The following is a 17,258-nucleotide window of genomic DNA, read 5'->3' as shown; positions in this document are numbered from 1 at the left end:
GCGGTTGGCCACCCACATCTGAGTCCTGATTATAGACTATCAATTATTCCTAAAATATTTTACCTGTTTTAACTCCATTAAATAACTGAAAGATTTCAAGTTGTCTTACAATTAATTAGTCTAGGCGCATACATACAACTTTCCTTCGACTCTACTATTGAGTCGAAATCCTTGGGTTATTCTGTTGTTTAGGACGCGCATACAGACAACGAATAGTCGATGAGTTCTTGATTAGTACTCACAACTTATTAGTAGTATAAAATGATCAATCGAATAGCTCTAGCCAGTGTTTGGAGGACGAAAAGTGGAAAAGGAAATGAAGATACTTTGTTCATTCTATTTTCAGCAACAGATTACTAAATGGGAAATTCCACACGTTACATAGTAACTTGAAGAATTATACTTGAAACTTATTTCAGCTTTTACAAAATTGGAAATTTTTGGAACCGTTGATGATATTCATCGTGAATGTACTGTTTTCTTCTCAACAGCATATAATTTTCTCGTAATAATCAATAACCCTCACCTGATACGGAAAATATTACTGTTAATTCAATTAATTTCAAAATTATTTGATATCTGTTATTTTCGTTCTTTTTCAATTTCGTTTTTATATCGATATCAAATCGTATCTTGATTTGTTCCAAGTTATAAGATGATTTATTGACCTACCTTCATTATGATTATGATAAATTTGTTTTTAGTTTTTATTGACAGTATTTACAAATCTTCGATGTTTTTCTTGTGTGTAGAAAAATTTAGATGTATAATCATGAATTTCACAAAATAAAATTAAACTGTTTACATTTACTTTGACGTTCATCTGTTTTCATATAAACTTTGATTCGCTCCAATCTGGTTTACTTTTAAAAACATTTTCAAAGGATTTTCAAAAATCCTTGATTGTTAATTTAGTTTTATAAACATTTATAAGTAAAGTGTGAAACATCTTTATCAACATCTCTAAGGATCCTTGTACGGAAATAACATTCTTGTCTTCAAAGAAAAATAAGAATTCGAAATGCTTGAAATATATAACTAAGTTTTAAATTTCCTCGTAAGGAAAATGAAGCGGAAAATCAAGTTATGTTGAAAATACTATCAACTTATCATACAAAATAGCATGTCATATAATACGCAAAATGATACATCAGATGTGATATATATATATATATATATATATATATATATATATATAAAAAGTTCTGCATGGTCCAAAAGTTAAAATGCAACCATTCAGATATCAATTTTTTAAGACATTATATGAGGTTTGTCAAAAAAATTGAATTTTGTGCAAGATTTTTTACAAATCAGAAAAATGTTATAAAGTTGTTTTGAATTGAAAGTTATATTCAAATATGCAATTACAGCCATTTATTATGAAAATTCAGGTTTTGTGATTTACTAATCATTTCGTATTAATTATTCTGGCGGGATAAAACTTAACGCCAACTAGGGTGCCCTGACATGAAGTATGTGACAGTGAATGTCAGAGTGAGTTGTTGTTTATAAAATTTCAATAAAAATGGCGAATTTACTAAATCGTGAAGAAAAAATAGAACTTGTGTTAATTGTTGGAGACACATAAAGAACCCGTAAATATTTTTAATAATAGACATTAGCATAGAATCATTAGGCATTCAACAGCTACAAAAATTTCAAATAAAATTTAGGCTAGTGGAAGTACGAGGGTATATTGAAAAATTCTTAGCCTAGATACTATAGAACCAAACAAAATTGCAATGTCAAAATATTTTATCACTCAACATATTCTCTTATTAATTGGATACATTTATTACAGCGAACCTTCACCATCTCTAGACCTTTCAAAAAAAATGTTTCTTCTTGCCCTGCAAACCAGACCTCCACAGCTTTTATTACTTCTTCGTTGGAAGAAAATAACAAAACACCTTTGGATAGCTTTCCGCTTCTTTTCTCTTTAATTTTTTTCCGTAGAGTGGTCAGTAATGTCGAATAGTGACCTTCAGTTATTATTCTACCCTTATACAAAAAATCAATCATGATTACTCGATGGCAATCCCAAAAAACTGAAGCAAGAACTTTTCCAGTAAATTTTTGAACACTAAACTTCTTAGGTCTTGGAGATCCAGAGTGTTGCCATTCCATCGATTGTTGCTTCATATTTTAGAATCGCAAACAAATGAAAATAATCTAATTGAACCTGAAGCTGATACAGCAACCAAATTTATAAACAATTTTTGTTCACTTTAAATTATATATTTGTAAATTTTGAAATAAAAATCTTACCTGAATATTGCTTAATTTTTCATTTATTGCTTCACAAGTTTCAATGATAATGCCGCTCAATGTACATGGTGCAATGCAGGCTTGAAATTTTAGGTATTCAAAATCGGCGCCACTAGCCAGATACCTCAAGTTTATCGATAATCTTTGAGAAGCTGGTATAGATGTACGCATAATGGTATCCTGCTTTGCTATGCGAGGACTTAGCAATGTTAATAAATCTTCGAATGTTTTATGGTCCATGCGCAGGAAGTTTGCATAGTCATTTGGATCTGATCGCACTATTTCCCGTAACAAATTTTCGTGCATACATTTATTCCGTAATTTCAACCACTCTCTTTTTCATTTTCTTCATACATAGTGCTAGTGTCAATGCCAAAACCGCCTTATCTGTATTAATACTCATTATTATATAACGACAGAAGATGATAACAATACACGAACGTCACTTAGCGGCAGGAGAAAACTGAAATATGGGCAAGTTTAACAAATCTATTTGATCTATTGGTTTGATCGTATGCGCTTTTGTTTGATGAAAACATGAAGTTTGACAAACAAATTTGGCCGTCTACAGGGCCCCTCATATGAAGTGATGTGTTGCGTAAAAGAAAGATTTAATATTTGCATGAAACGATTTGCAACAATTAGTCGTTCTTGTAACCAAGGCACGAATTTACATGTCATTAGTAGCGGCCCTTGGCGACCAATTTGTATAAATCTCAACAATGTAAAAAATAGTTTTCTTCGAATGTCATAAAATATTTATCTTTTGTAACCGCGTACATACGTTCAAAATAATTTCTCACTGTTATTATGATAACGCTTGTCAATCATGAATTGTTATATGTCAAATTGATACGGCACGTTCGACACATTGATTAGCGCGTAATATCTAATTAGGGTATGAAAACATTTGCCGAATGCGGCGTTTCCAAAACGATATGAAACACTGCACAATTATCATAGCTGTCAATTTTTCAAACGGAAATAGTTTCATTACATTTTAAAACCGTTTATATTTGTTAAATATTTATTATAATGGAATGCGAACATTTATAAGTTGAAAACGCAGATATTGTTTATATAGCAGATATTGTTACAATTTTATACAAAGACATATGAAATCGATCGCAGTAATTTCTTGGATTTAAGAATGCAGGCCAAGATGTAATCTTTTCTTGCAACTCTACTATATGCTACTAAAGGTATTATAAATTTTACTGAGATAGCAGAATTTTAACAAATTTATTAACTGTTAACTAATTTGTTGAAATTTCTGGGACCGGTAATGATGAACAGACTGCTGGTGTACAATTCAGAATTGACCGTTTTATGTTGCTCTAATTAATGGAACGGGGTGGCGAAATGTCCAGTTATTCCAAAAAAAACAGGTGAACTGTTGCTTCGGAGTTCTCCGTGTGCGAACATCTTTTGATGGATTTAGCTCATATTGAAAGATCCATACAGTCGATTGTTGTTTACTTTCGAGATCATATACATAGATCCATGATTCGTCCTCTGTCATAATCTTAAGACGTTTTTTTAAGCAGCACGATTGAATATTTTCATTATTTCTTTGCACCAATCGGCACGAGCTATTTTCTGATGTCAAATTATGCGGTATCAAATCCAAACAAAACTTTTTGACAACCAAATTTTTATTCATCCTGTAGCGAAGAGCGGGGGGATACGCGCGATTGAACTCGCAAAACCAATGAAACACGATGTTTCGATATGGCGCTTCATCGTCACTTAATGTCAAAGCGAGTTAATCGGTTTGACATTGCTATTGGTTTAATCCACGTCGAAAGTCATAGAAAATATTCGCACATAAATGTTCGCGATTTAATTCCGTTTTTTGACCAAGATGAATGTTTCAAGTATTTGTAAACAACTCAAATAGCACTCGTATGACAACACGTTCTGAGTACGTTTAGCATTAAAATCGTCAAACTTTATGATGGCAATGTCAAATTTGACATATTCACATCACATCTCAAAAGTATAACAACCCACGTAACAATTTTCGTTACCTACCCACTTAAATAATAATAAGTCCTTGTGCATAAAAAAACTATGTGATATACAAATTCTTCAACAAGAAAATATAGAAATACTCATTAATTTTGTTTAATTATGCATTTGAACAAAAAATTATTTTTTAGCATTGCAGCGCCATCTGACAAACGTTTTCCTCATCCACCACTATAAATAAAAAACCCCCGGAGTAATGGAGTATAGAAAAAATAGATATGTTTTTCTGGTAAATTCAATAAGTCTGGTATGTATTCGTAACTTTACCCAAGCAATCGATGTAACCGTATATAATATACATTATTCATGAATGCATTGCTAGTTGCTAGCATAATATGTGGAAACATCACTTAGTCTCTTCTTTTATAGATGTCGCATTAGGCAGTTATGAAGAAATCTACTATGAATATTTAACTTGCCGATTCCTGTAATAAGGTGGTGTTAGAAGTTTTTGGTTTTTGTTCTCTCAAATAAAGAATATTACGGAAAGTCTTTTCACTTCAATCAATTTATCGATGGAAGTGAAATCGGACTGACAGTAGACAGCTGTGAATAAAGTGCATTTGACCTCTGTTTATTTGGAAGGTTTAACATTTATTAGTAAACGGTACAACTTTCTAGATAATTCAAAAAATGACTAAACTTTTTTCTGTGATCTTTCCCGGGTTGTGATAAATTAAAAACAGCTTTTATAAAATAACCTCCAACAAGTAAGTATACTTTTTCTTTATTGTCCATTTGTAAGTCTTCGATATTTGGTGACATTTCAGTATATTATTCTCAACAATGCTCAATGTTTATGATCAACAATTGTTGAAGTTACTACATCACAAGGTATTACGATAATTTTTGTTGACATGATAGCAAAACCGTTCCTTTCTTTTTACGGATCTACTTTTACAATTGACCACACTTCTCCGTTAGATAATAAATTGAATTAATGAGTCCTATAACTTATATTATACAATAAACCTTTAGCATTCTCACTGTAACTTGTTCACTGTTTTTGGTGATCGTTTGTAAAATTATTGAAAATTAATATACCCATATGAAATGTCTCTATCAATATATTATTCATTACTCAAATATGAAACATTTATTTATATTAAAGAAATTTTTGTTGATTCAGAAGGAAAACGAAAACAAACTCAGATAACAAAAATTACAAAATTTAATTCACCAAATTTTAAATGAAGGAATTGAAACATTTTTATTTTTGATAAGATAAATTGCAACAGTATATCTAAGAACTGTGCCGACTGAATATAATGCTAATCAGAGTATTATTTGTATTCAAGACTCCTTTATAAAATCATATCTTAAACCCCTACAATTTTTTTTCAAAATTTGAACAATATATTTAGAGCATAATTATTTACTTTAATGCAAATTTAATGTATTTTTTGGCAGTGTGCCAAAAAATTGAGATCCTTTTCTTGTCTTGGAACGAATACAATTTAAAAGACCGCAAAAAAAGATATACGATCCAAGTATTCCAATTTTGACCTCAACCAGACAATCACGTATGAAAGATGAAGGGTATTAGTTTCTTGTAAACATACCAAAAGAAATATGGATTGCGTCTTAAGAGGTGTGAATGAAAAAATACATTTTTATTTGAACATTCTTTTAGAATGTAGACAATGACAGGTCATACCTAACTAACTTGCGACAACAAGAAAGAAACAACCACTCTCAGAATGTACGTCAACCAAATCACTCAGTGGCGGATACAGGAAGATGTGCGACTGTTTCATGTCATTTTCGTATACTTTATATAAAGATTTTCAAGTATTATTGTGTAATTATGATTGTTAAATGAACCAAATTTTATATAATTCATAATAAACAAACAAATTCCTATATCATTACCTCCTCCAAAATTCGAAGAGAGAAATATTATTATAACTCAACTTTATTCAGCTTATATGATACAAATTTTGTGATATGGAGCTAACTTACCTAAGTTACTTATTTACTTACTACATGAAATCAATTATGAAATACACTTACCAAGTTAGAATTTTTGGAACCGTTGATGATATTCATACTGAACACACTGTTTACATCACCACTACACGAACACTCACGATTACACTGTCTGACGCGTGTGAGGTAAACTGTTTACTTTCAGTCGCTCTGAAGACGATAACTTAGTTATCGAAACACGCGTCAGACAATGTAATTGTGAGTGTTGGTGTAGTGGTGGTGTAAACAGTGTATTCAGAATGATTAACTAGTGAAGGAAAATGATGCTAATAATATATTATAGATTTTTTTTAGAAACCACACTTTATAAATAAAGTAATAAATAAGAACAGAATAGAGGTAGTGGCGGACAAGGTTGGTACGTATTATAATAGTACCAAAAGTGTTTTGTTTTTGATAATCTAGCAGTATGTAACCGCTTTTTATCATTCATTCGATTATCCGGGCTTTCGATTATCCGAATGTTCAGTGACATTTATTAATCGAATCTACAGTACATTTAAAAAAATGGTTCATTGATAAACAAGAGCAAGGCGTTGCTTGGTGAAGTTTCATTACAAATGTTACTATCGCAAAAATTTGTAATTACTTTTCATATAAAGCAAATATATTTTACTGAAATTCATTAGCAAGGCACACAGATTAAAAATTTTTTGTACCAGCAATTGTTTACCTTGGTTAAACAATAAAGTTCATACCTCGACCTCTAATTAACGTTAAATTAAATTAGATTTTTTTCATAAATTAGCTCTCATGTTAAAGCATCATAAAAAAAGGAAATGGGCGTTGAAGCATAACAAACAAAATATAATTGATTTCAAATAATTTGAATATAGTACAGAAAAATTAGACATTTGAAACATTATGCGCAGTCGTCTTAATACTAAGTACATTGTTTTTGCTAAACATTATATAGCTATTTTAATCTCCTTTATTTTAATCAATATATAAAAAGTATATATACAACGGCACAATAAGTAGGTTTCATTTTTTTTTAAATCTGAATCTTTGATATAAACAATGTTAAAAAACATTAAACGCTAAAACCTATGTAACAAAAGCTATGAAAATAATAAATAAAGTGTAAAATCTAACATTATTATTCACAAGAGTTATTCTTTCTCTTAGTTCTATCGTTTTGTACTTTTTGAAGTGCTGTTCCTGAAACTAACATACGTATACTCTCATATCAATTTATTTTGTTAATTATCCTCAATATTATCCAGGAGTAGGTCCTCATCCCAATCATATCCAAAAGTACATGCCATCGATATAAAGGATTAACCGCTAAGACTTGCTAACGCTCGATGGTGGTTAAATGAACAAATCAATGCTATCAATTCGAAAATTTTCGTTTGAGATTAAGCCGATGTTGCACTAGGCGGTACAATTAATTTAAGTACAGTATACCCACCATCGACCAAAAATCCGGACGGATAGAGGTTTGGTGGCCTTCTTAATATCGAAATGCTTCTCTTTTAGTACATTTCTTATATTCGAGAAGAGGCAGGAGTAGCTTGATGATAAATCTAGTGATTAAAGTGTCATGATGAAGTGTGACCCATTTTCTCATTTACACAGTTTCTGCTGTTCCTCGGCTTTAATGGTCTCATTAATAAAACCCTAATACCACATGTAAACAGTCTTTAAAGTTAATGAATTACCTTCATGGACATATTTTGAAATTTATGGAATTATTTGGCCCTTTTTTGAACTCACCCAAGATCTCACTATAGCAGCTATAATGGCAGACTGACAAACAGTCTTAACTTGTCACCGTGTTTCAACAGATGACGGTATGAGGCATATTAGTTGAAATGTATAGATTACTTCAGTACACTCCTCATTCTGGAGTGTATAATTTATTTGGCAGATACATTTTTTTTACTTGAAATTGTTTTCCAAAAAACTAGTAGAAGGTTTGTCGTGTCTTTTTGAAATTTCCATTAGTATATATTTGGAACGGTTCCCACACAAGAAAATTATTGATCACTAAGAACTATTTTACAATTGTATCAAGGTCTTTACTACATTGTTTTATTTTACTTAGGTATCGCTTTCACCATATCTACAAAAACCAAAGATTAATACAATTAATAATTTTTGACAATATAGGTACACCTATTCTTGCACACATTTAACTAACAACCAAAATTTAATTGACCCACAATATTTTCTTTTAAATAACTAATATTGTGTTAGTATAGATTATTATTTAAATTATATTATTATCTTTTATTTTATCGCATATTATATGCTAGCCGCCCCTTGTTTGTAGTAATTTTTTATCATTAGGTCTTAAATATTCGATTTCTGTTGTGTCTTCTAAAAACAAAATGGTTAACGCAATATAACAAGTTTTAAAACATATTTATAGTTTCCTCCAGGTTATTACATTTGCTGGAAAAGTTCTTGCTTCAGTTTTTTGGGATTGCCTCAACTATGAACATTAGGGAGCGGCGCACTAGGTTGGGTTTTCAAGTTGCACGCGGTCCGCTTGCAATCCGCTCGTGCCTTACCACCTTCTGTCCGCTTTTTAATGTTCTGCTTCGTATGCTTGTAATTCAAATTGAAACGGCATAGAGGTTTGTTATTTCCCGTATATAGTAATGGAGTAGTGAGAAAAAAATTTGATTATGCTCTTTGTCCATCGAAGCAAATTTTATTGTAGGTTTCAAGTTTCATTTCAAAACATAAAGGCATTTGCCTGGAGAGTAATAGGAGAAGAGGTTGAAATATCTGCAGAAAGAGAAAAAAAGTTATTTCTTGCATGCTCTTTGGAAAAATGAGGACCAGTAAGTTCTCTAAGTTTACTATTAAAAGAGCCGCACTACTCGTTACTATAATCTGGCCGGTCGGTAGTGAGAGCAATAAAAGCGCGTGATCGGCTCATGGGATGCTAGTGGTACCTTTTATAACGATTCGTATTGGCTGAAGCAATGCCTGAGAAAGTCAAGTTCACACAGCTGCACGTTACATTAATTTATTATTATTATATTCTAAAAATTTTACATTAATAATTATTTTAAGCTTTTGTTTTATTATGTTATTTATTTACTTTGATAAAAATTAAAAATTAAACTACATTTCTAACATGCGCTTTTACAGTAAGAATTATGTGACTGTATAATAGCGCATGTTAAACATGTACTTTAATTTTTATTATTCTTTAATATGTGGTATTATAGTTATGTTATACATTGACTATCCTCTATTTTAAAATAAATTTTATTGTTAAAAGTGGCTGTGATATTCATGGAACTAAATTTAAACTGTCTATTTACGTTATTCAATCTGAAGAACAAGCATTTCTAAACGCGTCATTGCTTTAATACTTTTAGAATTTTGACAAAATGCATCTGAGGATACAAAGCATAATAAATATTTATTATTTATAAAAACTGGAGCGATTTTCCTCCAACCAAGTTATTGTTTTTAAAATTCAAATAAAAATGTTAGTTTGAAAAAAGCATTTAAAATTCAATTCAAATTTGCCACTAAATACCTTTTAGTGTTGTGTATGGTGTGATTCGGGCTTACAATTTCTCTCTCACGCACTATGCACGTGATTACTCTCTGTAATGAGCGGCTCGCCTATAATAGTGCGTAATTCTCCCCACGAGACAGAGATATGATGATATTTGAATGATCGATGCATGTTTGCGGAATTGCTACGGGACGTGCAAGATTTGTTGAAATTACATATGTAACAAGGAGCAAATACACAGCGCTCCTCAAGCGTTCGTAGCCAGCGCGCTAATGTAAATGCACTTTGAGGATTCACGATCATCATAATCCCACATTCTGAAGTTGCTTAAAGGAGTGAGAATAATAGTTCAGACGTTAACACTGAGTATCCCTAGTGCCACAGCTTAGAAAGGGGTCACAGTGTACATGTATGACTCCCTAATCACCATATACAAGGTCTCATTCTGGAATTTCTTTATTACTAATCAGTTTTTTCCTTTCCCACATTCTATAAATTAATCGTAATCGATTACACCACTGTTATCCATTATTCAAAGTAGATGTATATTAGGTGTTATCACTGATTAGGTAAATAAGCGGGATTAATACCCAAACAATAATTCAAAATGAATATTGATAGGTATTACATAATTATTTAATAGGTGTAAAAATGATCTATAAATCATTTAGAATGCTTTAGCAACAGAACCAAATTTATTTTGGGAAATTATCGTTCAAAATTAATGGTGCTTTATTTTAATTAGGGTTGGTTCAAATGTTTTCAGTAATTACTTTTTGATAAACGTTTTTATTACAATTTTCCTAACAAAATTATCTATATCAAGCTTTCAAATTTTACGATTTGCGATTACGAGAGACCGACGTTCTAAACACTTATTGCATGCGACTGGCACGAATTATCATAGAAAATTGATAAAAGTCAAAAATCCCTATAAAATTAAAAAAATGTTCTGTAGACCTACAGATCTAGTAGAAAAAGACAACATTTCAAAAAAATTTGCACTAAATCACCGGTGAAAGGAGTACATCTAAATTTGCTGGAATTACAGGGCCACTAATATTTTGGGATACCACAAAACTAGGGAAGTCAGAGCTGGTAACACTAAATTTTTACAGAGTTTGTATGTATTAGGGTGCCATGTACACCAAAGGATCTATTGTATCCCCTTTCCCTGCTGTGACACTAGGAATCCTTAGTGTTTAGAGCTGATCTATTAATCTCACTCATTTCAAAAAGTTTTGAATGTGAGACGGCTCCAGCTGCCAGATATTTTACTATTCTATTTCATACGCTTAGAGGTGTAGTTCTCTGGAAAGTCTCACACTTCGAGAGAATGTGGATAGAGGTTTCGTCGTTAGCGCAATAGGATCTGCTCGTTGCATTTTCTGCCAAATCTAGCCTCTAACCTAACCATATATATATGGTGATATATCTATCACCGTGATCGGAAAATCGCTGTCGTTACCGATGATTGAAATTTTGGTTTGATTTACGCCCCGTTTTATCGGTCTCCTGGTGAACATATTAAATATTTTGAATAATCGAATGTATTGTATGTATAACGTTTTTATTTTCTTCTTAATAATGATATTAAAAATTATTATAGTATGATTCAATTACGATATTATTCAATAACTATTTAATGATTTAAAATACACTTTCCATGATAAACAATCATCATTGGTGACTGAAATAATTGTTACAAATAACTGATTATTAAAAATCAATTTCGCTGCTCCACCGGGTAGTCGGAAATCATGGCATTTCCCTACTCTAGTATTAATGATATAGGAGTACATAGTTGGTTGATATAATTCAACTTTCTGGAGTAAATCTATTAATATTCATGTAACATTCCTGTAAGTATTATCTATTTCCAGTAATAAGTCTCAAATCACATGAAATTAAATTATTAATAGCATCTACATAACATACTGGACAAACTTTAATAAAATCAAAAAAAACATCTATGAAAATGGTGATCCGGGATATAATCAAGAGATACACTGCTCAAAATAAGTATATACAGATATACTCAAGTCTTAGTAATATTCGTAACACTACAAAAGCTACCCTTGTATGATTATAAATATGGCATTTCAAAAGCACTTTCATGTTCACTAAACGATCACCTACATAAAAAACAGCAAGAATTATATGGGGTAAGCAATGTCAAGATTAATTTGTAAATGTAGTGTACTTTGTAATAGTGAACAATTTTGACAGTCCATCAGCATTGTTAAGGTTAACATCCAAATGAGCAATGAGCCATTCGTGTCGTTTCTACCGAAAATAATGAAATGCATATGTCATTCATTGTGTTTGGGATCGATATGTAGAAACCGAAAGATGAAAAGGATTGTGGCAGCATTATAAAATTCCTATATTTGCGTTTAAGTTTCTGACCAGATATCTTGAAAGAGAATCAACTAATACCAAGAACACGAGTACGTATTTTTTTTTTTTTCAATTTTCTTCGTCAACATGTCATTTATTAATTTCGACAGTGGAGACAAAAATTTTTACGAACGCATCATGATTTAGTCGTGGTCAAGTGCATGCATGTATATCTGTCTTCATTAACGCTATTTTGTAGTAACCATATAACAAGTAAAATTATCACTTGGATATGTATGAGCTTGGATTAGAATTAGACTTGATTAAAAAATAGATATTGTTGTTATTCCAGGAAGATTTAACTCTCAACGGTATCTCGATAGAGTTCTGATGAATCGTGGAAGCTTGTGGTATGAACCCGAACTTTGTTTTTATGCAATACCTAATACTTCGGCAGCAACCATTAACTTCCATCAATACCAGTCACCTCTTTGCTGGCATTTTTGAGTAAAAGTTAATTTTAAATCGAATCTTGATTTATTTCGATCGACATTTATTAATCAGACTGCTTTTGTAATGTAATGAAGAGACCTTGTCGTTCCTAATTGCCTGACTACTCTTTGCATTTCCATAGAGGCTCTTCGAAACTGGAGATTCCTACGGGGGTAGCCTTAGTAAACACTCAAACATTGCATGAAATGGGTATCTTAGCTTCTTCTGTTATTCCTAAATCGGCAATTTTGTCCAGCGATCCTGGTTGTGTTGTAGCTGTGATTACCGATTTCCGAGTACACACTGATTAGATCTACTAGAGTTTTTCCTTCTCCTCTGTTTAGCTGCATTGTTTTAGACGGCCACCACGCAATCTAATTGTTAAAATGTAAAAACACATTGAAACTAATTAATGAAATACTGAATCTATGAATACTGTTTAAACCTACAAAAACTGTACAATTAACCAAAGAAAACAACGGTAAAAGTTGCATAACGAGAGGAAGGAAGGAAGTGTTATTTATCTACAATTAAATTTTCTTTTGTTTCAGATTGCACGTAGAATAGCAATGAAAGAAAATAAATGAAAGATCCAGAGCAACAGCTCAAAATGACTAGAAACGGAAAAACTGCAGCCTTCGGAACTGACACAAGCCATGGAGCCTCGACGTCCAGCTCCTCCGCACAAGGGGTGTACTGTAAGGGGCACCGTAGACAAGAGTCCATGTATACAATGACTGGTCTCTATTCATAAACCATTCCAGAAACGACAGAAATCGCTGAAACAAAATGTTCGACGAACTTTTGTCATGACACAGTTATTAAATACCACAGTAGAAATCCTTCAGCTAGTTTTGATAGAGATAAAGCTGCACATACCGCGACTTACACTGAAACACCTGTGATATTAAAAAATACAAAAGAATGCGACCTTTTTTCAATGCTGGCCTTCGCTTTTACAAAAATATGCGGAAATTAAAGTGAGAAAAATATTATAATGAAAGAATACTTTATAACAAAAAAAATAATAACCGCGTTTGTGGAAATCGACCATTATCAATTTTTTCGTAATTATATAAAATTTATTCAATCTCAAATTCCTTAACTATTTTCAGTTGAACATATAGAAATAGAAACAAAAAATATTAAAATATAGGTCTCTGAATCTAATCTATGCCATGTTCTTGCCTGTAGTTGGAACGGTCTTTGTCTTCTTTGGATCCAATTCTCCCTTTTCAGTCCATTGTTTTGATCATTCTTTTGTTTTGGATGTGAAGTGATGGACCCGCATTTCATACATGGTTGTAGAACGGCGCAAAAATACTTCGTCTGTTTATTTTGAAGTAAATGGCTGCAATACTAACAAGGAAAAACTTCAGCTTTTCAATTTGTTGTGGATGATAAATAATAAGAGCTTTGCACCTGCTATTGAAATGTAATGATATGATAAGCTTTGTAATTATACATTTTTTCCAACTTTTTTTATTTGTATGACAATATTCAATTATATTAAAAAAAACGTTTGTTACCTATTGGATTATGCTTTTAAAAATATATTGAGTTGAATGTAAGCATTCTATATCTTCCTTCGTAGCCATTAGATTTTGAAGAATCCTCCTTTTTGTTCACGTTTATCCGCTTCATATATTAACGGCTCAATGTTAATTATCTTGTGTTGACAAAGCACTGCTATGCCTGCTTTAGATTTTTTCTTGAAAGCAACTCATGAAATTTCTCTTTCATTTTAGACATCATCTCAATATTTGCTTGCATTTTTACGTGTAATCGGGTAGGAAAATGTTATTTATTCTTTTTTTTTTTCTCGATTTAACGGTGTAGCTTCCGTTAATATGCAGAATAACTGGGTAAATTGAAAATATTTACTATTTTAAATTTAACACTTCAACGGATCCTACTCGATAATCTACAGATTAGCTAGTTATTGCGCATTTAAATATATTCCAAATCATCAAGGTGGAATTTATAATCAGAAACATTAGAAATGTTACACCCAGGAGTAATAATTTCTTGATTAGACTAGAGCAAGTTACGACATCAATGTGAACATTTTATCTTTGACGATGTTTACCCAAAACAAATTTGTTTTTCAATTTTTTTGAGACATCTGTAGTGGTACAAATATTGTTAGCCACTCAAGCTCTGAGATATCAAAATTATCCCCCTATTAGAGATTTTGGTAGGTGTCAAGGTGCAAATGACAGTCTTGTGACATTCTTGAAAGGCATGTGCACAGAACTGTTGGAGTAATGGTTTGAGACGATATTGTTTATTATAACCGCTTACCACTTGAACATATTTGAGGCAGTTTAACAACTTGGCGTTATTTTAATGATTACATTCTAATCACTTCACGGCATTATCTAAGCGAACGTTCACTAGTCATTTTCCAGCTAGAGAACGGACGTCCACATATTTTTCTCGAATCAAGTTTCTGCAAAAACTGTTATTAATATTTCGCAGTGGTCGCATCGTTTACCGGGTTTGACACCTAAGAAAAAAGTGTGAGATATAATTAGGAAAAACCTCCACAGACTGACGCGGTTAATCCACAAAGTTGCTTGGAACGAGATGCGAAAACAAAAGCCTTGACTTGTACAGGAGTATACTAAGCTATGGTATCACTAAACACGTTATGAGTATATCTTAGTTCTTATTATATATATATATATATATATATATATATATATATATATATATATATATATATATATATATATATATATATTATATATATTTAGTTCTTGATATACGACTAGGTATCACATCATTAAAAAATCAAAGTAGATAAATCATTCCTTCTGGGTATATTTCCTTTATATCATCATGAAATAACCTGCAATACATTCTTCAATATTTAAATAAAGAGTTATATTGTCACAAAAGAAATATTTCCGTCGTCTTGTTGGGTTATTTATATAACTTATATAATTTCAGTCATCTGTGTCGTCAGAAAAGTGATAAGTAAGTGAATTATAGATTTCACTTTCGAAACTTTATTTTTAAAAATTTTATTAACAAAAATTACGTTACATTTCCACAAATGTTGAATGAATTACATTAAGTTTAAATCATTGAATTAATAAAACTCAGTCGATGAACGAATTAACAAAATTCATTAAAATAGTAGTCTTCTGGATTTTTCTCGATGTAACTATCGAAATGTTATTATAAAATCATGAACTACCAGTACGCGGGATCAAAAATAAAAAATGTAGTATTACAATAACGGCTAAAAAATTATCATGTGGCAAAGAGAATTGTCAACGAAGGATGTACCTATCGTATGTCTAGGACATACTTAAAAATCTCATGAATATCAGTTCATAGAGATTAATAACTTTTATACGGGTGCTTTAAAATTCATGAATCTCTATTTTTGGGGGCAGATCAATGTAATATAATGTAATAAAACAATATCAAAATCAATGTCTGCATCTATTTTGCAGGAAGAAGACATCTTGAATGGATACGGCTGATAGGAATTTAGCAGCATTCTTCAAGTATTATATAATTGTAAACACCTGTACAATAATAATAATACAATTTGTGGATAAATCGATAATTCGTCAACTGCATCGATGCATAACGTGTCTACAATGACAAAAACATCTTCTGTGGAAGCACCCAATATTCGAAGCAATGTCAACATAACTCTTTAGTAATTTTCAACCCTCGACAGTTCATAAAAGAATCCTGATTAAGTTGGAGATCTCGAATTGATATTTTTCACAGTATATGCTACCCAAGTACATCCGGAACAGTAAAATGTACTTTGCGAATTTCTTGTTGCATCGAAAGGCTTTCTTCATTTGTACGTTTTACTCTGTCCTTATACTTATTGCTGAAAGATTATGAAAAATACAAATTTATTGAATAAATAGAAGATGAATGTAATTATTCTGTCGTAAAAACAACTTGAAAGTAATGTCACAACTACAGAGTAATTTGATAACATCAGTGGCGTGAAAAGTATATATGAATCATGAAAATCGACCCGATGAAACAGAAATTAGAATTAAACAGAAACTGTAGAAAAAGGAATAAAAATATACTAGTGTGTTTAGTGATTTGTGTATTTTAAAGTTAGTTTGTGTAATGCTGTAAAGAACATTCTATAATTTTTCATTTTTGTTTTATAAATTATCAAATCATAATTAGTTTAATATTTGAGAAAAATATTTCGAAATTTTCAATGATGTTTCGAAGGCATTATTTGGACAAGACATTCCTTGCAACGAACTATGCTTTACTTTCTATCTATAAAAATAAATTGCATTAATTTTGATGAGAAGTGTGTTTTTGAGTCCTAAAAACATTTCTCCAAAATTCCTCGGCTAACGAATCACAACATGAACCAAATAAATTGTTTTAGTTTTTTCCATACCCAAATTACTCACTAATCTATTTTTGAGTAACCATTTTATAGACCTTGAATGTAATTGTGATCAATAAAGACATGAATAAAGAGTTTATATCGAAAAGGAGCTAATATAGAATCTTCAAAATGCAGTGTGAGAAAATGGATAAGTCGTAAAAATCCATCTTCATATAAAGAATATCAGCCAAATATCATATTGTAAATTTATTTCACATTTACCTATACAACAATCATATTATTTTGTAATGAATC

The 17,258-nt window shown here is 31.2% G+C and overlaps 1 long non-coding RNA gene across 1 annotated transcript; it reads left to right on the top strand.

Moving 5' to 3' along the window:
- Nucleotides 1-4,726: 4,726 nt before the first annotated feature.
- Nucleotides 4,727-17,223, top strand: LOC130451290 (uncharacterized). The gene is made up of 3 exons (XR_008910701.1): nucleotides 4,727-5,009; nucleotides 13,159-13,587; nucleotides 16,075-17,223. It is a non-coding gene; the product is annotated as an uncharacterized LOC130451290 (long non-coding RNA).
- The last annotated feature ends 35 nt before the right edge of the window (nucleotides 17,224-17,258 follow it).

This window comes from Diorhabda sublineata, chromosome X (genome assembly GCF_026230105.1).
Source record: "Diorhabda sublineata isolate icDioSubl1.1 chromosome X, icDioSubl1.1, whole genome shotgun sequence".
In the NCBI taxonomy this organism is placed as follows: domain Eukaryota; kingdom Metazoa; phylum Arthropoda; class Insecta; order Coleoptera; family Chrysomelidae; genus Diorhabda; species Diorhabda sublineata.
The sequence above is the reverse complement of the archived record's forward strand: the minus strand, read 5'-3'. Positions and strand labels throughout refer to the sequence as shown.